Here is a 26,572-nt window from a genome sequence, read left to right on the forward strand (position 1 = left end):
TGGAAACACTTGATGGAAGAAAGTTTGTACAGTGCATGGAAGAAAAATTACCAAACAACCCTTATCAATGTTAATATCTGTAAAATCTGCCTTCAGAATTACTCGTCTCTGTCACTGCTGTGCTGCATTATTTTCAATTATTCTTTGACAATTTGGGACAAATGAAAGCAAGCAAGTCAATAAAAAGCCTCCCTGGCCTGTAGTGTTGTCACCAAAAATGCAGAGAAGTGGCTTCTGATATCACAGAATACCCCTAAGTGAATACACGAGTTGCATATCTTTGTAGAGAATAATTAGCATGTTGAATTTATTTCATGATTTTACATGAGGTGTTAAGGAGCTCTTTTCTAAATGATTTGCAGGTGATTGAGATCTGTCGATATCACTTCATTTTTCTTAATGGGAATCATTTACCCAAGGCTAGAATGCTTCTTCTAGAAGAAAGGATGCATAGGGTAGCACAGGTGTAGATCTGAAATGGTTGATTTGAAGGCCATGTGCTACCTGTTCCCAGATTTTGCTTCTTGGAGTCTGTTCAGTGATGCTGAAATGAAACTTTCTTTGTGTACTTGATTGTGTAGTACCATCCTTGCTGCCTCTCACTCAGGGCTGAAACTCACCTGATAATTCTTGATGATTGCAGTAGCACCTCTTGCTGTGTGCAGAGCTGATCAACCCTGTCTGCCCTTCCTGTTGATTTCTATTTGCAGCCTGCTGAGGAATTCAAATACCATTACGTGAGAGGAAATGGGGCAGAGAGGGGAACAGAGAAGAACTCCTTAGGAGAAGCTCTGACCCAAAAGACTCATCTCATTGGACTTTGCTGATGGGGTAGGGAGCATTTTTATGAGCACTCTGAATACTTCAGGCACTGAGGAGATTGCCCTAAGGGAGGCCTTTGGAAGAACACACTGTTTGGTGGAGTCAGAGTAACCTGACAGATGCTTGTCTCAGCTCACCAAACTTTTGCACTGGTGGTGTTTTGGTTTGTTTTCTGTAAGCATCATAGCAAGAAGATCCTTTGAAGAGTGATTAAAATTCACAGGGAGCAACTTAAAGAGGAAGGAAATGTTGCCTTAGTGTTTCTAAGATGTTCCTCCTGTTGCACTGCAGTGGTTCATAGTGAGGAGGATGTCACAGGAGTGTCATGTGAAGATATGGGAAGGGACTTGTGGTGTGGAAGAGGAGAGGAATTGAGTCTTCTGACAGGAAAGATCCTTATGAAAGGGTGAGCTTCCTAGTGATTTGTCTGAAGTAAGTCTTTGATGAAGGGAGCATAATGATAACTTTGATATTTTAAGGAACTCATCTAGCCCCTGGCAGCATTTTTTCTGCCAGTAGAGCCACTTCTCAGAGCAGACATCATAAACAACAAAGAAAGTTGCCATGTTCCATGCTGTGCATCTTGCTGAGGAGTTCTCTCTTCAGAGGAAAGGATCATGTGCAGTCAGTGTACTCTGTGGCAAATTAGACAAAAACAAAATTTCATCTGAAGTAGCTTTGATCACTGCTGATTGCCATGATGTTAAATGTTGCTTGCCCTATATTGGGAACAACCAACCTTCCAGAGCCTGACAAGAAAACAAAACGTGTAAAGTCAGAGAATCGCGGGTTTGTAAACTACCTGATTTAGCCTCAGGCAGGTATTTTTAGCATGAAGACTGCTATACAGCATGAAAAATCTTTTATTCTTTCACCAATTTAATTAGTGCCTGAATGTGTTTTTAGTATATTATATTTGCTTTTTTTAGTAGCAGCTATAGCTTTTCATTGAGAATACAAAAACAGTAATAATGACATTTTGCAAGCAGTTCTGCCCTCAGTGATTGTATCTGTGCTAGCAGATAGACCAGATCAGGGCTCCTCTGGCCCTAATGACATGTGGCACAACTTACAGTCGTGTAGGTAGGCTTTTCTCCCCAAACAGCAGTCTCATCAGTATTGCCTATTATGAAAAATCCCTGGCCCGTGCTACACCCTGAAACGTGTCTTGCCACTGTTTGGGACCATTAGCACAGGCCAAAAGAGTGCCAAAAAACACACCAACAGTGAAATAGCACAGACATTCACAAGCCAGTGATCAGATCCACACCCTGGACCATTTCAGTTTGCTAGTACAATTGTAGCCATCTTGGTTTACAGCGCTGTTAATTTTCTGGGGAGGTGGCTTCTGTTCTGCTGTGCAATCACAAACATTTTGTAAAATGTAGCTCCTTCCTGTGGTGTGTCCATGGTAAATAAAAGGGCCCAATAAGGAGCTATACTCTTTCAACTAGCTGGAGAATAACAGAGCAGTTTCCTTCTCCAGGGGTGTTGTGGATTCCTCAGCTGCAGCTGGAGGAAACTCCTGGCTGGTCCCTCCAGCCAATTTGCATCTTTTGAATGGTGTGTCAACTCCTCAGTGTTTTGGATGCTTCAGATTACTTTCCTCATGTTCTTTAGAAACTTCTCAGTAAGGCCTAAGGAGCATCTCAGGGTTTTCAATGAAGCTGATAGAGGTTTTCTGAGGGACTGATAAGGCACCATGCATTTCAGGCTTCAGGAGGATTAACTCTTAATGTGCCCCCTGCATGCAGTGAGCCTGGGTAGTGTTGCAGAGGCAGCTGCCCTGCAACCTTCTGGAGGAGAAGCACCCTAGGGGATGAAGGATGAGTTTAGCAACGACTGGAAAACAAACTTATGTTAAAGGAATTGCAGTCGGCCTCCATGACTTAGTGCCACCAAGGAAGATGTGATTTAGAGGGCTGTTAGAGCAGGTACAGAGCAGGTTCTCTGCCAGTTTGAATTTGTATTTCCCTAGTGGGTCAGAAAGAAAAGGGACTTCTGCTTTTGATCAAGTTAATGAACAATCATACTGTGCTGTCTGAAGTAGATGAGGAGATATGGATATGATTTGTGTCTGTCTTTTCTGTGTACAAATATGGCAGCACATTGTATAAGAAACATGCAATTCTGAGACCAATATACAGGATTTGTCATTTTGTTTATTTTCAGAAGACTATTCATAGTAAATCAAATATCAATTTAATACAAATGGAGTGTGGGTGCCAGCCCTCCCTTTACAGCACAGTGTATGTATGCCTTCAGTCAGCTTGATTACTGCAATGGTAGTGTTGTAGCTTGAAAGAAAGCCTTTACCAGTATTCTGAAAGTGGAAAATCCTGTATAACCTTGATTATTGCTGAGGTATTTGGAGTTCACAGAAGACTTAAATTTAGTGAAAAAACAAAAACCTTCTTGTCCACTGAGGCTTGATTGTTTGATAGCAAAAACATGCCTGGCAATAAAAACAGGGAAGTGAGAAATTCCAGTTAAAGAGCTTAGGCCTGATGACTGTGCCATTTTATTTTTTTTTTTCTTTTCCAAGAAATAACAGCCCACGTCCTTTTCAGAAGACATCAGTGCATCTTGCTCAGAGCTGACTAGAAGGCTTGCTGTGGGAAACCCTGACAAAATTACTGAATGAAATCTTATGCTTTTTGTAAAATTTTCCTGATTTCCTGATTTGAGAAGAGGAAGCAGAGTTCTTTTGATGAGGTCTTGCATTTCAAGTTTTCAGGTTTTTCATAGGAAGCTGATTAGTAAAGACTGATGTGGTTTTGGATCACTTTTCATTCTAAGGGAAAATGTAATATTAGATACTGTTAAGCTTCAATGAAGAATGAACTCTTCTTCCTTGGACCTTCTTGTCATACTTAGCGCTTGATAGAAATGGTTTAACTTGCAAGCGACTTGTAAGTCTAATCATTGCCTTTCAGGTTGAGGAGTCCAGAAATGATGGTGGTCTGTTTTTTGAAGATATTTGTTTTTGTTGCACTTGAATCTTAGTAACAAGTTGTATTTAAGCTATTGAATCTTCAAATTTTTCCTTCCTTTGAGAGCAAAAATGATTATAGGGGAAAAAAAGTATCTTTTCGGCTACTTTTTAAGAAAGGAGGACAGAAGGCTAAGAATAAGTACAGAATAGGCAGAAGAAGTGAAACTGAATGCAGCAAGGAAGAGAACAGAATGGCCCTGCAGGAAGGTCTGAACTATCCTTACAGAATAGATCAGAATGACATCTAGACTAGAACAGAAGAAAGCATAAGGATGCTGTGGATGCTGTGTCTGAGCCTTGGTTACTATAGCATTGTCTAAAGTTCAGTGAAATTGTGTTAGATACCTTTGCAAAGGCTGTGCATTATGAGTTTCCACTCAATGTATAGGCTTTGAAGAGATAATGGTTTCTCTGTCTCATAGAGCTTTGCTACTTCTCCATCCTGCGCATCCATTCTCTTATGCCAGCAGAACTGCTTACATATCCAGCTGGAGAGCAGATTCACATGAAGACAAACCCAGGGAGAAAAAGTTTACAGCCAGTTCCATTTTTTGCTCTCTCAATGGCTGAGCTAGCTTGTGACAGCTAAGAGATCATGCATGTAGAATGATGATACAGTTATACACCTAGCAGGGAGCCTGCTGGTGGGGGCACATCTGCTGCTGCATTGTGCATGCAGCAGAGGTGGTCAGACAGCTGGAGGTGGCACTGTCTCAAACTTCTATGCCAAGATTTGCTGCAGGATGTTTTAAGAAGCCCTGATATACAGGATATCCTAAAAGACTCAACCACAGAAACATCAAACAAATGTGAAAAATGTGAAGGTGACAAGTGGAAAACTGTTATCAGAGACTACTATTCACGCGATTTTTTTGAGTGACAACTTTATCCTTTGAGGTTTCTCTGAAGTTCTATCTTTTTCCTCTGCACTGGGGCTGATGCTGATTTTATTTGGTATTATAAGTCATGTAAATTTTCGGTTCAGACAGAGTACAGTCCTTTTCCCCAGAACAAGTGTGGTTTTCTCCTTGCTGGGTATTTCAGCTAATATGATATATACGTCATGGGGTTTGTCCTCCTTTAAAATTCGTTGGACTGAGATTGGTTTGTTATTCACATATAATATAAGCTGACAGGAGAGATAATACAGGAGCGTGATTACACAGAATAATTCGTATTTTTTTTCTTCTAGGCAAGTAGATGCAGTTGGAAGGTATCTCTGTTTTCAAGGAGTGCTGTCTTTGTTCAGTCTGTAGCAAGAATGAGCTGTTGGATTTTTAGGATGGCAAGAGTGCAGGCAGCTGCTCTGGACATTTCCAGTCTCAAGATATACAGCAGAAAAGTTTAGATTTGCTCTGCTGAATATATTAAGAATAATATAAGAGGGGAGAGCCACAAGCTAGAAATAGGAAAATATTACTTAGATGAACAAACAACAACAATGGAAAAATGGGATGCTGGCTTTAAACCCTGTCTTTGTGGTCTCCTTTTCTTTCACACTCTGAAACCAAGGATAAAAATATCTGTATTCTCAGAAGGGATTAGGAGAGTCTAATACTTCAAAAGCTTATTCAAAATGAGTCTAGACAAACAAACAAACAAAAGAAAACCATAAACAAGCAAAACTTAGAAAAATAAGCCAAGAACCAGGAAAAAGAAATTTTAATTTTTCAGACAGAAAAATAGCCATATTCAATGTGACAAAAGCTAGATGATAAAACATATTAAATGGTGATAGTAGCTTTTGTTTTGCTTCAGTTTGGTGGATTTGGGGATAGAGAGGAGAAGAACTTTTTAAAATGAAGTTCATATACTTATTTTCCCTAGTTTCAACATATTGCTTTCCAATTGAAATGGTTCTTTGTTCAGAGTTTTACCTAATCTTAAGTTTTCTAAGAGGTAAAATGAATGACTTCATTTTTTGTCTAACCAGTCATCTGATAATACAGTTATATTCACAACTCCATTTGAAATAATGGAATGCAAATATGTCTTTCCCTACGGGGCCTACGTGCTCAGAATCCTTCTACGCTTCCACAGAGCTGTTCTTGCATCAGTAGAAAAATGTCCTGTTGAGGCACAGGGAAAACCCTTCCAGTAGTGACAATTAATGTCATGTGCATTAGGAGGTGCTGGAACTTAGAAGTTACATCCAGTACAAAGGCACGGTCTATGGAAATTAAGTATGGATTTCCTATATCAGAGCTTTGGGTGCATTGATTTACAATCTAACTTGCAAATTCTGTGATCTTCTCATTGATGCTAAGTAAAAAGCAAAAAGTGTCTGAACTCTTACCTGTAATAAACAGGTATGATGAGTTTTCCATCTCAGCTTTATGAATGTTCATTCCCTCCTGAACTGTCACTTCAGAATTTCATACTTATTGCTGAAAAGGATAGTTGTGAATGTTTTTAAAATGTTCTCATTGGGCGTATTTCACTTTTCTTTTAAGTGGCATCTTCACATATTTTTCTTAGCTAGATTCAGATTTCTGTCAATCACTTGGAGTTGAAATATCCTCATTCATTTGGATGGACTGTTTGGTCCTCTTGAGTTTTTCATGGGTTAAAGCAATGGTGTTGATCCCATGCTTCTTTGATTTGAATTTGGAGTGGGGAGGAAGATGCAGTTATTTAGTATGTGCACATCACCTTGCAATCCGTGAGTAGTCAATCCTGAAAAGCACTATCACTTGGAAATGCTCCTCGGTGCAAAAAGAGTGTAGGGACAGAAGAAGCAGAAAGAAGCTTGGACTCCTTGGACAACATCAAAGACATTTTGTGTGTCCAAATGGCCATTACTGGTGCTGTGGATTGCCTTCCTATAATTGTGCAACACCCATACCTGGACTGCTGCTCTTTATTTTCTTCTTCAGAGCTTTTTGCATACAATGAAAGAGCCCATAAGGAAAGCTGTCTGCAAGACAGTGTGAAAAGAGAACTAGGTAATGGAATCTAAAAAGGAAGTTCCAGTTATAACCTGAGATGGCAACGGAGGTATCACATCAGGAAGGCTTAGATGTCAGCTGTATTAAGACACAAATCCTGGTCTATTGTCTTGGTTCAGATAATTAACTCTTACTGTGAATCCAGTATGACATGAAGACAACTGTATATGATGAATCCTCAGCTAAGAGTAAGAATCGAATGAAGGTTCAGTAAACTACTTAGCAATGAATTCTATGACATTTCATAGGGAGCAAAACATGGGTGGAACAGGTAAGGGCTGGGCATATTATCATTTCTGGCATTATGTTAATTGCACTGCTGATGCTCTGTAAACTGCTGACAGTGCAGGAGTGGCTTGTTGCTGGACTCTGCCCTTGTTGATGCCAGAGGGGAAAGTCTAGTTCCCACCTCTTTAAAAGCCTTGCTGAGTGAAGGGGATCATGAGCCAGTGGTTGGAAATACAAGCAGAAGCGACTTGTAATTGATAAGGGGACAAAAGATGAAGAATCAGATGAGTATCAAGCAGGAAGATCAAAAGCGTCAGTGAAAGAGGTGGAAGGAAATCATTGTTATGTAGAAGTGTCTTTTAGATACTCACGTACTACTGTGGAGCTCATCCATAATGACGTGTTCACAATGTTGCACCAGAGTTTTGGCAATTCCTGTTTTATTGGGTTCATTCTTGCATCCTGAGTGGGACGACTAGCTACAGTGTCTGCTAAGCACAACCTAGGAGTTAGGGCAATTCAAATGCTGCTAATGAGCATGCGGTGCCTTATTCCTTCACAAGACAACTCAAGTCTACTCTCTGAAAATCGGCTATTGTGTACTTGCAGGGTGGTGAAGCCTCTACAGAGCATCGTGTACGTTAAGGAGAGGTTTTACTACTTCTTGTCAATCACTCAGAGAATCAGCAGGCAGCTTTGCTTTTCCTCTTGCTCAGGTATAGATTGGCATCATTTTATTTCAGCTGACACTGCCTAATTTTGTTACCATGCTGAGTAACTAAAATACTAACACCTCTGGGCACTGGAGAGAGTAACAGAATTTCCTTTTGTAGAAAGTATGATGTTCAATTACACAATTGGAGAAATTGGGATTTGGACCTTTCAGTTTCCAAGTCCCATTTTTCTCCACAAGTTGGATCAAAGAGAAAATTCTAGTGTGTTCAACAGTAGCCTGGAACAGAACCTCTCTGCAGCAATCTGCAGATAGAAATGGGACTTGAGTGGTGGGGAAGTTTTTTTTGTGGGCAATCAGCCAGACAGGGCTGAAGAGCTGTCAAGACTGTGGTGAGAAAGGCAGGCATTACGTGCAAATTTCAGGCAGAATGAGAAGTACGACTCAGTGGCCACAAGCATGAAACATGAGGTACATCTAAGGTGCTCTGTGGAGGGGCCTATCCATGGGAGTCTGAACTGCCCACACCAAGGCAAAGGGGGAGGCGAGTGACTCATGCTTCTGAGAAATTTGGAGGAATTTTGACTTGGACTAAACCCAACTGCTTTGTACTTTGGACTGTTTGGATTCCAGCCTGGAGCTAAGCGGCTCAAGCCTTTTCTGAAAAAAAGAGGTCTGTTTTACACACCATATCAGATCACATTCACCTGATTTAGTGTCTCTAAGAAAATAGTTCTTCAAAATATGTTTTTATGGAGTTAGTTTTATGAGCTGAAGTTTATGGATATCGTCTTATAAAATATACATGCAGTAATGTTCTGTAGGGTATTAAAAGTTAGTTCTACAGGCATTTTAATGACGTAAAAGATTAGATCTGTCTCTAACTCTGCTAAACGCAGAAGTGAAACCTTTACAGTAGAGAAAAGAGTAAAGTGTTTTGACACAGAGGTCTTACAGAGATGATCTGAGACCATCTGTAAAGTGACAGGTGATAACCCCGTGAGTGAAAATAGCATTTACTCCCCCTCTCTCCTTAAAAAGCAGAATTACTTGCTTTAAAACACACACGTGCAGTTTCAGAGACAATGCACCCTTTACTAGCAAGATAAGAATCAATTCAAGTTGTCAGATGACAAGGTGAGCCTTTTGCATTCCTTTTTAGTTTAAATTCATAGCTGTTGTTTAAAGCCAGCTATGTTCTCTCTCTGAAAGTAACTCTTTGAAAAGTGAGATTAAGAAGGCTGGCACCATTCATCCAGGTAATTGTGTACTGATTTGGTATAATGCAACTGGATTATGGTATTAGAAGGAGAAGAGAAAGTCCAGAGACAGGGTAAGATCCACCCTGGATGTATATTCTTTTATTTTTATTGTGAGAAAGTTGAGACACTGACAATCTGTATGTACTGTGTCACCTTGCAAGCTGAACAGATCAAGAAAATACTGCGTTCATACAGGAGGTCCTGAATATCCCTTATTCAACACCTAGTCATGCAATTTATGAGAGTAATGAGTATAAAAGGTAGGAATCTGGGTACTTTTCACCAGCCTCGAAAGAAGTTTCTGTACAATATGGAAAGCACTGCAGAATGAGGCTTGGGGACATTAAAATAGTTTGTCACACAACAGTCACTAATATACTGGGAATGGAATTATCAATAATGAAACACCATGTTCTAGCTACTAAGAGTGATCCTTTAATATCTTCCCATCTTGACAACGGTGAAGAGAAGGACCAGCACAAGATTGCATGTGTGATCTAGGGAGGCTGTAGAGAATCTGGCTTTCTACTGACTTTTTACACAGTCTGATAATGATGGGAAAAGAGGGAACAGCTTTAAACTAAAAGAGCTGAGATTTAGGCTAGATGTTAGGAAGAAGTTTGCTTTTTTTTTTTTTTTTTTTCTTACTCAGGGTGGTGAGGCACAGGCTTCCCAGAGAAGCTGTGGTTGGTCCATCACTGGATGCATTCAAGACCAGGTTGGATGGAGCCTGGGGTAAACTCAGCTGGTGGATGGAAACTCTGCCCGTTGACAGAGGCTTGGAGTTAGATGATCTTTAAAGTCCCCTCCAACCTAAGCCAGCCAAGGATTGCATGATTTCTAGCTCACTGAGATGTAGAAGCAGTAATAGGTTTATAAATAGGCTATTAACAATAGGTTTCCAGCAGGAGCTGGAAAGGTCACAACTGACTCAAATGTTCACATTATGTCTGAGAATCTGAGGGGGATTGATTGCAGAAATCTTGCTTCATTCCTGTGTAAAGGAGAACTTTCACAGAAAGCTGAATCCTAAGACCTGAATTTTGATTAATTTGTGGGTTTGCTTTAATTATTCACACCGTTCCTCTTGAAAACCACTGCCCACATATGCATGTTGAAACAGAACACCTATTTGTGATAATTTTCCTCTCCAGCAACCGCTTACTTTGAATTACAGAATTTGAAAACAGCTGACTGTGAGGCTATAGGAGTAAGTACTGCGTTGCACAATGAGGCAAAAAGTAACTGGAAGAAAAACCCCATTGTAAGCATTTGCTAAATAGTGCTGGAGAAGAAGAGTTTTTGCCTGCAAAGTGCAGCTGGTGTTTGACACGTTACATGAGGTAACTAAGAGGTCAGCATGCACTTCTAGTTAAGGTACAGGTGCTACATATTCCTTTCCTTGACCTTCCCTGCATTTCAAATCTGACTTAATCCCTCCCTCAAGAGACTTATGCAGCAGCATAATCACTTAATTTATGCCCACCCACAAGTGACCACAGGGGAAGCGTGCAAGGAAAATTTTCTATTGCTTTCGTTGGGAAATAGGAGAAGAGATTATTTTTGATGAGAGAGAGAATGAGAGAAAGATGCATATAAGTTTTTTCTATAGTTATCTTATGTATGCTACAGGCAATTATTTCAATAAGCCAAGTGAGTTTGGGTATGCATGGCTAACAGTAGAAAATAGAAACTGCATAAACTTCACAAATAGGTTTCACTGTACAGAAGACAAAGGATTTGTCTCTCATTTTTGATACCTGATATTTGTCATTTGAAATACATCTTGCATGCAATTTGTATCAGCTACAGACATAAATAACAAAGTTTTCCCCTAAAAAATTTCTTGTAGCTAAAGTCAGACCCACAAACTTTGGGTTATATCCTTTATTTCTCTTGGTACTGGCCTTCAGAACCTTCCAAAGGGTGTCTTTTGAAAACTTTTTTTTTCCCCTGAAACTTTTTGTCAGAGTGAAACCTTATGTCTAGTTCTAAAAGTCAAGACAGTGCTTACCAGTATAGTTATGGCATTGCTCATCTAATAGATTGCTGAGTATATGCACTGATATTCTGAAATACCGGGCATTTTGTATTTTAGAAGAAAAGTGCTTTAGATACTACTTACTGTATTTCCTAACTGTTGGTTTCTTTTATGATAATAATAGCAGCTTTAGAAAAGTTATTTACAGATGCTACTTTCTTTTTTTCTGTCACTCTTGCTCAGCCATTGCTAATTGGAAAGAAATTGCAGCCTAAACAGACAATCATTTGCAATGACACTGGGACATACAGAGAATTTTAATATGTGTCTTCATTGGCAAATACTACATAAAAAATACAAAAACCAACACAAAACAAAAATGCTGAAACAGAGAGCCACTCACCTTTTAAAGTTTCACAACAAATGCGTCCTTGACAGATGCATGAAGGATAACTACAGAAGGAAAAGTTACCTTAGTGTAGCAAGAGCTAAGTTGCTTGAAACAAGAGCTGCATCATTGCAGGCATTTGTGATAGGGTGGTGGAATATTGTTTAGGACTATTGGGCAGGACATGGGCAGGTTTTTCCTGCAATCCCCAGTAGGACTTAGAATCTTAAATTTTATTAAAAAAAAAAAAAAAAAAAAAAAAAAAACACCAGAAATATATGTCAGCCCAATAACCGTGCCTGGGGCAAAATCCTGACTGCTGTACCCTGGCCAGAGTAGCCTTTTGGAGCTGCTCTAGCAGGAAATGGTACTAACGGGTCCAGAGACCCACTGTAAGGTTGCATTTGTGAGTACGAGGCTTCATGGAGATATGGTTGGCCTGCAGGTAGTTTCCTAAAGAAAGATCATGTTTGTGAAGGCATAATTCATGCAATGTCATGTTAAGTGACTGTCCCAGAGATAGTGGAGCAGGCAGACTAGAAATGGGAAGGAGTAGAAAAAGAAGACAAACTATGGTCCACTTGGAGGGAAGCTGGGAGAGGACAGCTTGCGTAATCCTCCATGGACCAGGATGGGACTGGTATCCTCCACACCTTTTCTACCAGGCAAACCAGCTAGATTATTCTTCTCTACTTTCATATGTGTTTTATTTTGTGACTTGCCAAGGAACAAACGAAAATCATACACAATGAGAAGTGTACCAGGGATTTCTCAGTCCAGCCTCCTTTGCTTCCCTTCTCACAACTGTTGCATGTTCCTGTTTTATTTTAGAATAAGGTTTATAGAGTTGGCTCAATACCTCAATCAGCAGAGCACAGCACAAAAACTATCCCAGAGGGCCTCCAAAGGCCAATGCTGCATCCAGGAAAGTGCCAAGAAGCCTTGGAACAATGGCCATGAGCAGCTGCAGTAGATTTCCGCAGCTTCAATAGTTCTCTGCAGATGAAGAGAAGCTGAAAAAAAAGTAACTATCACAGTGACCTTGCTTATAGCTCAAATGTCATGGAATCCTATTTTTATTTACGAGGGGTCAATTTCATTGAGATTTTAATTGGAAGAGTCTGTGATGCAATGGAAGATAAATTAACCCACAGAATGTATAATTCATCTCATTTCCAAAGGTTTTATTGCTAGTCCCTTAGGCCCTGAGCACACCCCAGTCTGTGTTTGGGATAAGAAATACCTGATTTCTCTTGTCTCTCATCAAATTAGACTAGCACAGCCAGTACTTAATGGATGGCCATTCCCCAGAAAAGCCTGTGTGTGGTCCTGCTTCAGCTCAGCAAAAAACTCAACTATTTGCAGGCAAAAATATGAGGTTATCTGAGTTCCAAGCTCATATCCTCCTATTTTCTTAAGGCAGATTTTTTTCTATCTTGTTATGCAGCTGTAAATTGCAAAAGCTGTGTAACAAATACATTCGCATTGCCTGTCTACACGTACCTCATACCACCTTGGAGATAATTACTTCTTAGTCCCAGAATGGAGAAGTGTGATTTCTGATTTTCCTCTCAAGATATGCTATAGGGCGCTTCTTCTCAAAGTGCCTTTACAAGGCTGCCAGCTTTTTCTGTGGACCTGTTATCAGCATGAAAGATGTGCTACTTGCAGGGGCGTGAGTCTTTCCTTGCCCTGCGTGGAATATCTCAGGAACAATCCCTCTATCATCTGCAGCAACATTTCTTGTACAGCTCTTGCCAGCAGCTCCTATGCCATCCTGTAATTGTTTTCTGCTTGGACTTGCTTTCTTGCTCTTTCTTCCCAGCTCTTAACTCATTGATGTTGATCAGCCAATTACATATTCAACAAAGCTACCCACCACTCATTTGTCTTCATGATCCTCTAGGCAGTCCTCTGGCTTGTAAAAATCATGAACTGGTACAAGATGATGTTTGAGACAGCCTGTAAACAGGTCCTCAATATTGACCCATGAGGGGTGCTTCTGCTTCTGCACAGGCTAATGAATGTGCACACTGAAACAAATGTGTTTTATCACATCAGACTTTACACCACTTCCTCTGGGATAAATTTTATTGAAGCAGTAGAACTTTTTCAGCATCTTAAAAGACTCAGGTACTGAAAGACAGATTTATGCGCTCTCTGGTTTTATAAATGTGGCGTGCAATCAGTAGTCAGTGGAGTTCAAAATAAACTCTTTAAACGATTTTGCCCTTTTAACTGCAGGAATATAAGTTAAGTCCTGATGAGTGTTGAAATAAAATACTTAACATGGCATGAATTTAGAACGGAAAAAATTAGGTGTTCCACAGCTGATTGATTGTTCTGTAAACTTACTTCATCTCTTCCTTCCAAAGAGGTCAATAGATGTATTCAAAGCCTGTAGGTCCTAGTGGTGTTATTTTTATAGTGATCGCAGATAGTTGACTATTACGTAACTTAAACCACGATGTAATTTCATCATCTGCAGTTATTTCTAGATTTCTTAGCCTTTTGTCAGCTTCTAAATGATGGAAATTCTTGAGCCCAAAGTTTGCTATCCAGAAAGTACAGACTTTGAAATAGATTACTACTTAAGCCATGGCCACCTAAATTACATGGAAGTATAATTAACAGCTGGCTCTAATGCCCTTTGTACTGTCAGGGCAATGAAGAGTTAGCCTTTCTGGAATTAAAACAGCCAAATTCCACTCTATTTTTCCTGAACAGCTGCAGTACATTTACTGGAGGTAAATTTCTAAAACTGGTAGTGAAATTGAGTCCAAGACCTGAGTAATCATTGACTAACCTGAGAGCAGCACAGCAAGTTATCAATATCTGAAGGTATGATTTACTTTTTGTGCTAGTATGATGACCTGTGGGTCATGGGCTGGTCGAGCACAGGGAGTACACTGCACAGAAAGCAGCTGTCTCTTGTCCTGACCAACAGCTCCTTATGTTTCTGAGAGGCAGTATCTCTCACTTGGTTTCTACATCTCACCTGACCTTCTCTGTGGGACAGAAACATAATTGTTGGGTGCACACCCAAGGGAGATCCCTGCCTCCAGCGCATGTGAGGGATTGATGTCAGCCCTTCCTATGCTGTTTCATCAGAAGTCTGGAGTTAAAGTATGCTTCAGAAATGGCATATCTTATAACCTCTGGAGTAGATGCTGCTTGATTACAGTGTTCTCAGGCACTTGCACCAAATTCTGCTCTCATTTACACATCTACTCCTCTGATATTAATGGTGTTCCTACAGTACTTTCAGAAGTCTGCCTTTCATCTGCCCACTGCTAATTTATCAGTACTTAGAGCAGGCAAAACTTAACTTGTTTAAGACCCTTCTAAAGTATCTTCATCCCTCTGTCTCCGCCCTTTGTGATGAAGTTTTTCTTCCTTAATTACTGCTCTTGAATCTTCCATAACTTACATTTATGTGCCAAGAAGAGACATGTCCACATCTTGTAGAGTCTTAATGGGTGTAGCTATTCTTTCTGTAGATCTTCACACGCAGAGAGAGCACTTCAAAAAATGCAGAAGTCTCTTAGTTTATGTTCAGTCTATTTCTACAACCATTTACAAGATAAAAGATCCTTAGCTACGACTACTCAAGATCTTCAGACAGTCCAGCCCTTTCTTCCACACAGATGTACTTTTCATCTTCTTTGGAAACAGTCCTTCATCAGGGCTGAAATTCTGGTAAGAGTCAGTTAAACACTTTGCCACTGACTTCAGCAGAGGCCAGATCTCTGCCCAGATGTTCCTCCTTTGCTTTAACATCTTCCTGCACTCCTGGGCCCCTAGTACCACTCTGCTCCCTCCTCCATCATACACTTCACTCCTTTATTCTCCCCGATTGACAAATAACTATTTCTGGCAGGCATCGGAAGCAGCAGAGGATGCATGCTAATATCCTTGCCAGATGAATTTTCCATACAAGTGGGTCAGTGTCATGACTAGTGCAAGCATTCAGGGGAATACTCTGCCCTCATTCATTACAACAATCAGGCTCTCAAAATCCCTCAAATAAAATAGCTGGCATAAGCATCCTGTTATCTTTCTCTTTTGACTGTGTTAGCTGGTACAGGCCACTCTGCTCATGTACTCTGTGCACTGGATACATCCATGTGAAGATTTCCATTTAGTTCTCCAATTGCTTTTTCTGCTAGGTCTAATCTAATTGCTATCAGGATGAATAGCTGACTCTTCAAGTGGTAATGGAAAGACTCAGGAAATGCTTTTGAATTTTAAAATCTCCTTAGGACAGATTCTTCTCCTTCCAGAATATCTGCCAATTATATACAAATAATTGGTCAGTGCGAGAGATAACTTTAGATTGTAATACTAATGTGCTACAATTTGTTCACTGCGCTCACTGTGACATCACTTTAATAGATACAGCTTAGCAAGCATTAGATTTACAATGGTGTTTTTTGCCAGATTGGTCTGCAGAGTTAAATTCTTCAGCAGTTCTCAGAACTCTCCTGGATTATTCTCTCCGAGATAGATTTCATCTGCCCCTCTTTCCAATTCTAAGAACCTCCCACACACAGCCTTTTTCTCTTGCTATATATCTTTGCTTTCTTTGGCATTTGGATCTTAGACCTTGCTTTCATTTTTCCTGAAAGTTTTGGCTTGATTGCTGCTTGAAATAAAGATATATATATAATATATATATATATATATATATATATATATATATTTATATATATATATATATAAATTCTTAGGAAATTGTCCTAGAAAATCTATCAATAGACTTGCAGACAACCTAACCTCATCATCAATCTAGGCCAAATGATGCGGAAGCAGGAATGATTTTTGAGGACTAACAACTCCCGATTAACATCTCTCATGAATGCTCCTTCTCAAATGATAACGAATAACAGAGCTGGCTGTTATTTAGCACATTCCTTAGCATGTACAATTCTTCAAACTGGCGATCTAAACAGTTTGCTGACTCTGGCTCATTCTCTGTTCCTTGCTTTGCCAGGGCTAATGATGTAATATAAGACAAGGTATAGAGTAGGTAACAGTAAGATTTCTGTTTCCATTCCCTGTTTGTTTCTCTTTCCCATGTCAGTATGGCTATTTATTTTGATGCAGAGAGCAATTATGGTGATTCTGCTAGTTCCTAGTTGGACCACTTATTTGTCTCTCTGGGCACCAGTTATAACCATTTCAGGTGATTAGGGAATGTAATAGGAATCATTAAGCACACTACTCTTGGAAGTTAATTTCTATACCTGGCAGAGCTTTGGATTGTTCCAGTTTAGGAAGCACAATCTGTTCTGTACCTCTGGCAGGAGTTAGCAATAAGTCTGTAAGGAACACCCCTGGACCCACTGCACATAAAAATCTCAGACTGTTTGACGTACACAAAGGCACAATGGTGATGTGGTGACCTCAAGTTGAGAACTAATGTGATGAAATCAGGGACGTGCAACTTAAAGGGAAGATAACAGTTTCCAATACATAAGCATGAAAGGATGCCTTAGAGAGTGATTAATGTGGCATCCCATTAGCTTTAAGTACTGCAGAACATCTGGCATATTTCCCCCTTGACTGCAAATTTCTGAGCTCTAGTGTTATGTCATCTTACACTATTCGTTTTCTCCCCTACTCTATAAGTCATCTCAGCAATTGTTGTTCATATGAAAGTAATTATATAAATGCACTTGATTAAATTAGCTTTCATCTAGCACAGGTTAGGCATTTCTCTTTCAAAAATAACTCAGAGGAACTAATGTATTAGGCTTGTGCCATATGACTGAGAATAGAGTCCTTCAGCGCTGCTAAGCTGGTATGTTTCAGCACACCTAGAACCCAAATGTCACATCAGAGGGAGTCCACTGGGCACCATTCACATAGAGACCTAGGAAAATCTTGTCCATAGAGGTGACCAACTTACTGAAATTTTAATAGAATTTTGGAAGCTGACATTGTTCATTGAAGTTCTGTTTTTTATTACCCTTGGAGGTTTCATCTTAAAAGTCAATCAGAGAATGAAAAAGTCTAGACTTCATGGCACAGTGACCTTGGGCTCTCTTTTCTGTTGTCACGTCTTGGGTGCTTTAACATTGAGCAGATTGGATCCAAGTATAAGAGGATAAACTCAGAGTGATTAGGGATTTGTCCCGTGACTTCAGCACCGTTGGATCCTCTTGAGTGCTTTAAAAACCCTCATGAATTATGGGACATAACTGTGTGTGCCAGCACACATTTTTGAAAATTTTTCTTTTTTTTTTTGATGTCTCACAGTTGATAAAACAAAACAAAATAACTTTCAACCTCAAGGAAGGTAGCAACATGAATGCGGATCTTTTTGGCCCTCCCCAACTCCTGCCTTTCAAGTGCTGAGCGGAACTTTACCTGATGGCAGCCACCATGGTGTGAGGGGTGGTTCCCAGTCCTCACAGCCTTCTTCTGACTACTCTCAGTATCCAGAATGTGAGAGTTTAAATTCAAGCAGCTTGCCAAGAAAATATGTAGTGTGAGGAGGAGATACAACGAGCATGTCAAATATAGGGTATGTCATCACCAATCCCTCACTCAAGCACATAGTAAAACAAGAGACACAGGAGGCAGGAGAATGAGGAAGGCAAAAAGGAGGCACCCATCCCATGGAGCCCCTTGCTTGCCTTGGTGCTGTGGTGCAAGCAGAAAGGTAGGAAGCCCATCTGGGGCCTCTCTTCTGTGCCCTAGCTGGTCCTATTCTATGTCTAAACTTCTCACCCATAAAGTGGGGAGAATGGTACTGTGCCATCTCCCAACTGCAGTGTGAGGATATATAAACCTTGATGCATTAGAGTGCATGCATCTCAAACTTGTCATATGCTTTGGGCTCCATTTAACTGTATTCATTCATGTACACTCAGAGTGACTCATGGATCCTTTCTTTTCTTTTTTCTTCAGTTGGAGTCAATGGAAATACCCTGTTTTATGTCAGCTGTGTTTCATAACACTTCAATTAACACACACAACTTTTGGAATCCCTTAAATACAAATAGGCTCTGTAAAAATGCTTTTTTTTTTTTTTTTTCTTTTTAACTAAACAGGTTCTTGGCTCCAGTGTCCTACAGTTCTTGAGAGGAATCTCCATAATTCTGTAATTTATTTTATAAAAATCAAAAGCGGCTATCAACAGTATAATTAAGCCGTTTTGAATTAGGGGAGATAGAGATTGATAATGAATTATATGCTTGGAGCCCTCAATTAACATTATAATCTGTAGGTCCTCCTCCAGAGCAGGTCACTCATGCCCAAGAAAAATACAGCATCAGCATCCCAAAAACTCTGAAAAAATTCTGCTAACAGTATGGAAGTTTAATAGCAGGGAGCAAACAACAGAAGAAGTTTGATTTGGACAATCATGCACAAGTTTGTCTGCTTATTTGAAATGTATCCAAGTGACTGGAGCCTTAAAACCTTGTAAGAACAGGCTTTGTAAGATGGCTTGTCCCAGCTTTTTGGTTTAGTTGGTCAAAAGGAGAAAAATGGGAAGTATTTACAAATTGGGAAAGGTCACAGTGAGGAGACAGGGTGGAAATTTTTGTGGCTGCCTTAGATTTGCCCATTTATTTTTTGAATATTCCTTCTTCAGAAGAGAAGAAGTGTGATGTAAAAGCTTGTTAAGGCAGGGATTTTCACTTACTCTGCACTCTTTAGCACATGCAAACTCCATCTATTAAAATACATTTTTTAAGGCTGCAAAGCCACATATTAGGAATTCATATTAGGAAATGCCCTAATTAAAAGCATGTATGCAGCTTCAGCTCATCCTATTCGAAGGCCAGAGTTTGTGGGAGCCCCCCACAGCCAGCAGTCCCATGCAGCCAGTTGCACTCACCCTGCCACAGTGCCTGCAGAGGGGACAGATGGTTCCCACTTTGGAAGAAGCTGTGCCACACGGTGCTGGCTTGGCGTGGTTCAGGGTGCAGTACTGTGTTACTGCATTGTTTGTTTCTTCATGAGCCTTGCTAAGGTCTTATAAGCAGAGGGAGTTGTTTCACAGGCATCTAGAATACCCTCTCACAATAACCCTTAAAAGTGAAAGGCAGTTTAGCCCCTTTTCACACTTGGGAATATGAGGCAACAAGAGGTTAGAGTGAAGGCGTGTTTCCCCTGCAATTGCAGCTTTAAGTGTTCAGCACTTCTGCCAGTCAAACTGAAGGGTTTTCAGGCAGGAATCAGAAAATGGAGAGCAAACAGTAACTAACCATGTCAGAGCAAGGTTTTTTTGGGCAGGAGGCAGGGTGCCTACTCCACTTTTCCCTTTGAATAATTCACTTTCAGAACAGGAACATTCTTCAGCAAATTTGCATCATTTTAGCTGCGCTGTTGATTTTGAATGCAAAAATCACTTTGTTGCTATTTTTATTATTATAAAGGGCTATTTTTTTTAGATTTCAAGATGAAGTATTGTTTTAAATCTATTTTAAAAATACAGTCAGTGTTAAGCTTAAACAAAGAAGTTGCATCAGTCACCATTTCTGTTGGCAACCATATATGAAAAGCCTGTTTTAAGGGACTAGTTCACCACCTCGCCATGGCCTGAAACCTGGGAGGGCTGGTATTTCTCCATAGCAACCCTCAGCTGCCTTCAGCTTGTTTTTCTCCCAGTCCTCTCCCTCACTGGGGAGGACTTTTCCAGCTTTCTCAGTCAATGGGGGCACTCAGGTAGCATCTGTCTGGGGAGATAAGCATGCTGTTTTCTCAGTCAGGATCCTGCTCATCTGGATCAGGGTGGATGAATTCCCCTAAAACTTGCTGTTGTCTTTTGCTGGCTCTTCTCTGAAGCTTGGTTTCCTTGAAACCAGATGCAGACAAGCAGCAGGGCAGGTGTCGAGCAGCATCTCACCCAGATTCCTCAGTGGCTGAGACATGCTCCAGAAGCACGCTCAGATAGCTTCATTTAGTTGCAGCTTTTGTGGCCCTTAAATTAACCAGTGGAAAATTACCTGATCCTTCAGGAAAAAAAGAAAAAAAAGTGTGATTTTTAGCATGAACCTAAGAATCACAGCCTGTTCCCTGTTCCTTTGCCAATGTAATGATCATAGCATTTACCTAAGCTGAGACTCTCCCTACACGAAATGGGGCTTTTAAGCTCTGAAATGAGTTTAGAAGCAGTGGGCAAAGCTTTGCTACTTTCTACAGCGGAGGCCAATTGTGTTTTCAAGATTCTGCCCCAGACCCAGTATTTCACGCACTGAATGATGAGACTAGGAAATAAATGTGGGAGAGAAAGGGCAAGTTGCCAGGATGAGACATTTTCATAAGAAGCTAAAGGCTGGGTTTATATGTCTCCAATCACACTGTCCTTTGTTCCCAAACCAGCAGACTTCCAACAGAAAGATGGTTACTGTCCCTTTGGCAAGCCTCTGTTCTCCTCTCCTCCCCACTCCCCCCGCAGAGGCCCCAGCTCTGTTACAATAGGTGAAGTATGTTGGCACTTACAGCAGGACATTAATATTTGAAAACCAAAAAAAAAAGCAGACTTTGTTCCTGGGAATCAGTACTGCTGGCAACATGCACGCTCATTGAAGGCAGCTGCAAAACAAACCCCGTTCCTGGTAGCTGTTGCTACTATGAGAATGTAAAAGCTCCTCATCCACAGCAGACAAGAGCTGGTACTGAAAGACTTGTGCTAAAAACCAGCATGTGCTCACTGTACCAGAGTTAGCAAAAGTGCCTGCACAGGCTATTCCTAAATATAGCGTAGTCTTTTTCAGGATGAGCTCTGATTCACTACGTGACTGTAAAACACCATGGTTAATAATGAAAACAAATCAAATCAATACACCACTCTTCTATATGAAAGATGCTACATGTGCTCCTGTTTCATACAGAGGAGTTTTCCGAGTCAGGATGCTCTGCAGCTGGGTGAAGGTGCGGTGAGCCCCAGAGGCACTGAGCTATGTCACAGCAGAGCTGGAGGCACAGGGCACACCCACCCTGGGGTCACTGTGTTGAGCTGACTGGCAGCGCTCCTGCATTAACTTGTCCCAGGGAGTTTAAACAGAATAGGTGCCAGGACAGGAAAAAAAATGCAGAGACTGAAACCGTTGCGATCCTGAAAGCCAGCAGAGCACAACATAATATTGGGCAATTTCCAAGTACTGCAACTTAAAGAGAAGAATCAGCAATATAAAATACATTTCCATACACAGGGAATTGAATATTGTCTTTTCCAGATGCATATAAAGAGGATACAGTGCATGGCAATGCAGCACCGTATTATGCAAGATAATTCATACACAGGACTCAAGATAAAACTATGCTTTCTCTTTCCTGTATGATTTTGCTCGGGGTCATTTCACTGCAAGCATCTGCACAGATTTGCAAGCAGAGCAGGCAGGGGTGAGGGAAACAGAGAAGTGAGCACACATCAATAATGCTGGTGATGCCTCCATTAATGTCCATCACTGCCAGTCTCCAGCTTGGCACACTCATGCGTCTGATGGGATGAGTGATAGCCCAGTGGCGTGCAGCACGCACCCAGAAACCATCCTCTGAAAAGCAGTGAGGCACACTCATTACATCTGAAGGAAATTAGTGGCAAATTGATGGCAGACGGGCAGTACTGAAGCAGCAACCAGAACAGCTGTTGTTGGTGTTCTCCTGTTTGAATCCTCTGTCATCCTGCCTAAGCCACGCAGAGGCTGCCAACATATCCTCACACGCAGAAAAATTGACCGCCTTTTTTTTTCTTTTTTTTTTTGCTGGCTTATTTGTTGTGGGTTCTTTGTCTTGAGCCACTGCCTCGTTGTTTTGAGGCTTGCTTTGATTAAGCTGAGTGTTGGCTTTAATATCAGCCTTCCCACTCGTATCCTCTCTTTGGTATTCTCATTTCAGAGGATGGTAAAAATTGTACATAATCCTGTGCCACAACAGTTTAATTTTGCTTCCTGCTTTGTTCCATGCCTCTGAAGAAGTAAGTACTCAAGTGGGAAGGGAGAAAAGTCTTAGCAGAGGCCTGCCGAACCTTTCTGCCCCTCACCCCATGACAATACACTACCTGGGACAGGATACAGATGTCTAATGCTAGCAGCAGAGCCACACTTAATGATCCAGGGAAAAAGAAAAAAAAATGTGTTAGGAGCAGATTAAGGGGTTTAATGAGTTACACAGGGACAGTGCATTATCAGGAGAGGAGAGGCAAGGGGCAGTTCCAGCCATTCACCCACATGTTCCTTCGTGCTTTCTCTGCCCAGGGAATTGTGAGGTTGAGCAGAAATCGCTTTCAGGAGATCAATGTGTTCACTGGGCTGAAAAGAATCACCCTCCTCACTGCTTTCCTCAAAAGAGCAGGACAAGTGTTTTTCTCTCACGCTTAGTCTTGGTAAGTCCAGAATTACTCCGCAGAATGCAATTGAGCTATGCGGATATAGGGAAATAGGTTATAGTGGTTCAACACTGACAATCACATCATCGTTAGTATTGATTCAGAAGCGAGGCTGACTACAGAGATCTAATCACTGAAGTGCAATGGATATGATGATGTAAAATAGACATGAAAATATCAGTGATGTAACAGTTTTGGTGGCAGAACAGAGGCTCACACATCCCGCTGAGACCTTACCTGACATACAGAAGGCTTCATGACAGAGATTAGGGGAAGTTTTATAGAGAGCTGCAAGTGAATTTTGGTTCCTTGTAATGCAGTGTTCTGATTTTGGAGGTCAGCCTAATTGAAGTTTATATCTTTATGCTGTACCCTCATTTCATACTGTGTCTCTTGGAGTGATGCTAATAACATAAAAATTATTCTATTACATTTTGTTTACTGTTTGGTTTATGTTATTACTAGAGAGCCCACATCTGGGATGGGGCTTCACTGCCTTAGGCTGTACTGCAATGAGTGATGAATGAGCATCCTTGCTCTCAGAATATTTATATCCAAAAATGATGCTGTATTTTCAATTCATGTTTCACAACAGCGTATTGATATATTACTTTCCATCTCAAAGGCTCTGTGAGCACTTCTCATTACATGCTGTAGTCACAGTGCAAAGTAGAAGAGTGCAAGTGCTAAATATTTACAGTGCAATTGAACATCAAAGAGATTTTAGCTCAAGACAGGTAAATAAGTTTTTTACTTAGGGAGAGTGTCCATATAATCTAAACAAGAGCATAGTGTTTCATGTCCTGCTTAAAAGATTCATAGGTAAAAAGCTACACAGTTTCTGACTTCATCCTACAAATATGTAAATAATCCTGTTTGTGTTTGAACATTAGTTTTTGCACTTATGCGTCCAGTTGCCCAGCATAGCCAAGGAGCATCCCATTCATATCCATTTCCCTTGCCTATGCTACTTCTCTGCTGGTACTGCTGAAGTTAAACAACTCTCAGCATTGCATGTCCAAATCCCTGCTCAGTGGTTTACATAACTGTGCTTGCAAAAATTGGCTTAAAATGCTTTGTAAGCTGAACCTTTCAAGATCTATTACGTAGTTCTCTGGTAATGTGCTGTATTACAGCAAAACAGCTCTTCTTGCAGTAGAAGCTGTCAAGTTTTTGCTATTCTTATTCCCTTTGTCTTGAAAACTGGGATGGAAAAAAATAAACAAACAGTCATAGGTTCCACATACAAGATATGAAAAAAGAGCACTGCTGACACTAATGTTATAATTTTCTCAGTTGAGAAGAAAGCATAGATGCTGAGCTGAAATGCATTTCAGCTGGATGGATTGTAATGTTCATCAGTAGTAATGTTGCCCATTGAATCTGCAATGTTGGTTACAAAGGTCTTTAGCAGAAGATGAGTTTGGCTTTAACGGTACATTTCTCCCATTGTAGAGCAGGAAAAGAAATGTGGCTTTGTTGTCTCCTTGGGATATTTCTCACATCTCCTATGGAGCCAGTGGGAGGCATTCCACTTAGGCCATAGGCACCTGATGCTTATGATGAATGTGAAGATATGTGGCAATGTTCTTAAGATTTGCACAACCCTGCTCCTTTCCATCTCCCTCGCCATGTTCTCTGCTGATCACAGCATTTTCCCCAGCAGGAGTTATAATAATGTTGACCTCATCCAGGTATGTGTAAAATGTTAATAAAAGGTCCCTGAATTAAAAATTGCAAATGGCATGTATGGTAAGCAGCTGTCACTGACCTGACATTTACTATGATTGCATATGGATTAAAAGTCAGTGACATTTCTAAGGGGTTAGCAGAGGAAAAGCATTTGAAAACTTCACTTTCCCTCTCCTTTTCCTGCCACCTTAAGGAGATGTGTGTGGGTTGAGTTCCTCTGAGCTTCCCATAAAGAATCAGAAAATTTGATATCAACCTAGGAACTCCGTGGGGACAAGCATATGTTACATTCCAGATGAGCAACTGATCCTAACCATGAAAACCTTATGGAGATCAGAAAGTTTCTCTGTTTGGTTGACTCACAGCTCTAGAATGGAAATAAGGAATCTGAATTACAACAATTTTACAGCCTATGAGTAACACTGCATTCTCAAATATCCATAGAATCTTGCTCTGTGTTCATTTGTCTTAACTTCTCTGGATGTGCAATCAAGGCTCACCACAAGGGAAAAATTAAAGTACTAGAATGTCAGATGTCTCATGCTGCTTTTTAAAGTAATGATTAAATTTATTGCCCCTTAATTTTTCAATTTCCTTATTAAATTCCTTATTGCTATCAAAACTACGCAGTGCTCCATATGATGAGGCAAAGGACAGCTGGTTTTCAAAGAGTTTGAAGAGAGAATGTTGAAGGTGGAAAAAACAATGTGAAAAGACCAGAAAGTCAAGTAGTTGTACTTAGTCTAAATGTAGTTTTCTTGCTTTTCTGCCTTCCCTTGATGCATTGGGCATATTCTGTTGTGGATAAATTGTGCTTTTGAGTAACTTAGTGTTGCCGTGATGGCTTTCTGCAAAAGTAAAGCATTAGGAGGAGATGGAAGTTAAGTGTTCTGTGTGAACAGCTACCAAAGAATTAGAGACACACTTCCCTGTTGTACTGCATAAAGATGAAGATCATAAAGGAGGTCCAATGACATGGCTGTAAGGAGGAACAGGAGCGTTTAATAAAGCTTGACCGTGCAAGACAGATAATCCCACTTCTTTCCATCCTCAGCCTTTCATTTTCTCTTTCTTGCCTAGTTCTGAGGTACCTTTCTTCCTTTTCTTGCTGCTGCACAAATTAAGATGCAACTTGTGGTTCCTGTCTATTTGCCATATGGATCAGCTTTTTGTTCATGTCCCAGGAGTGCATTTTCATCAATTTTGGGATTTTGGAAACATGACTGTCATGGATGCTCCATCCCTGGAAGTATTCAAAGCCAGGTTGGATGTGGCTTCAAGTAACCAGTAGTGGAAGGCATCCCTTCCTGTGAACAGTGTTGCAACTAGATGATCCTCTAACCCACACCATTATATGATTCTGTGTTCAGATGTCATGTTGGCTCCAGCTGGCCTCAGCTCTGTCTTCCAACATGAGACCAAGTTCATCCTGGGTGAGCAATGTCTTACCTCTTCCACAACAAATCTTAAAATCTGCCTTTTTTCTTCCTCTGTGTATCAGCTCCAAAATTGTACTTTCTTATAACAGAACAGACTCTTTTCTTGACATCCTCAAGACTTAGGCATTCATCTGGGCTGATGGAGCTCCAGATTCATAGCCTCTCTGTTTCACATACATTGTGCTGATTACAGCCAAAACTTGTTGTTTGGGTCTAAATTAAACTAAGTGATATGCTACTCACTACCCTAAGAATTCCTGTAATGCTTTTATGATGAAAATGTCAGAAACTGAATTTCTGCAATAAGCAGTAGAGCCAGTGAGCTGGCCACATATATGAAACATTTCACCAAAACAAATTGCTATAAATAAAAATAATCACATTTTTTGAAGGAGTTGCATAATATAAGATTCTAAATACCATTATTGCAGTTACTATTTTTTTCTCAAAATGTCCTATTGTACCATCAGCCACAGGAGTTAGAACATCCCATTTTCTTTGCAGATTGTGACTAGAAGGGCCAAAATAATATCAGGGGCAAATGTTTTCCATGCAGCAGGTAGGCCCACATGTTCTTCTAACCTAGCCTGCCCTCTATATACTGCCCATTGAGTCCTCATATCATTCTGCAGGCCTGCATCCTCTGCTCCTTACAAAAAACCTGAGCTATGCTTTTCCTCCTTTGAAGGAGAAATTAGCACTTGATAGGGAGGAAGTGCATCCTGTAACACACTGTTATTTTTTTTATTATTATTATTCTTGAGCAGGTACAGCTGTTTTTCAGTCTGATTGAAATGCTG

This window comes from Lagopus leucura, unplaced genomic scaffold (assembly GCF_019238085.1).
Source record: "Lagopus leucura isolate 7727_CA_CO unplaced genomic scaffold, USGS_WTPT01 Super-Scaffold_73, whole genome shotgun sequence".
NCBI classification, from domain to species: domain Eukaryota; kingdom Metazoa; phylum Chordata; class Aves; order Galliformes; family Phasianidae; genus Lagopus; species Lagopus leucura.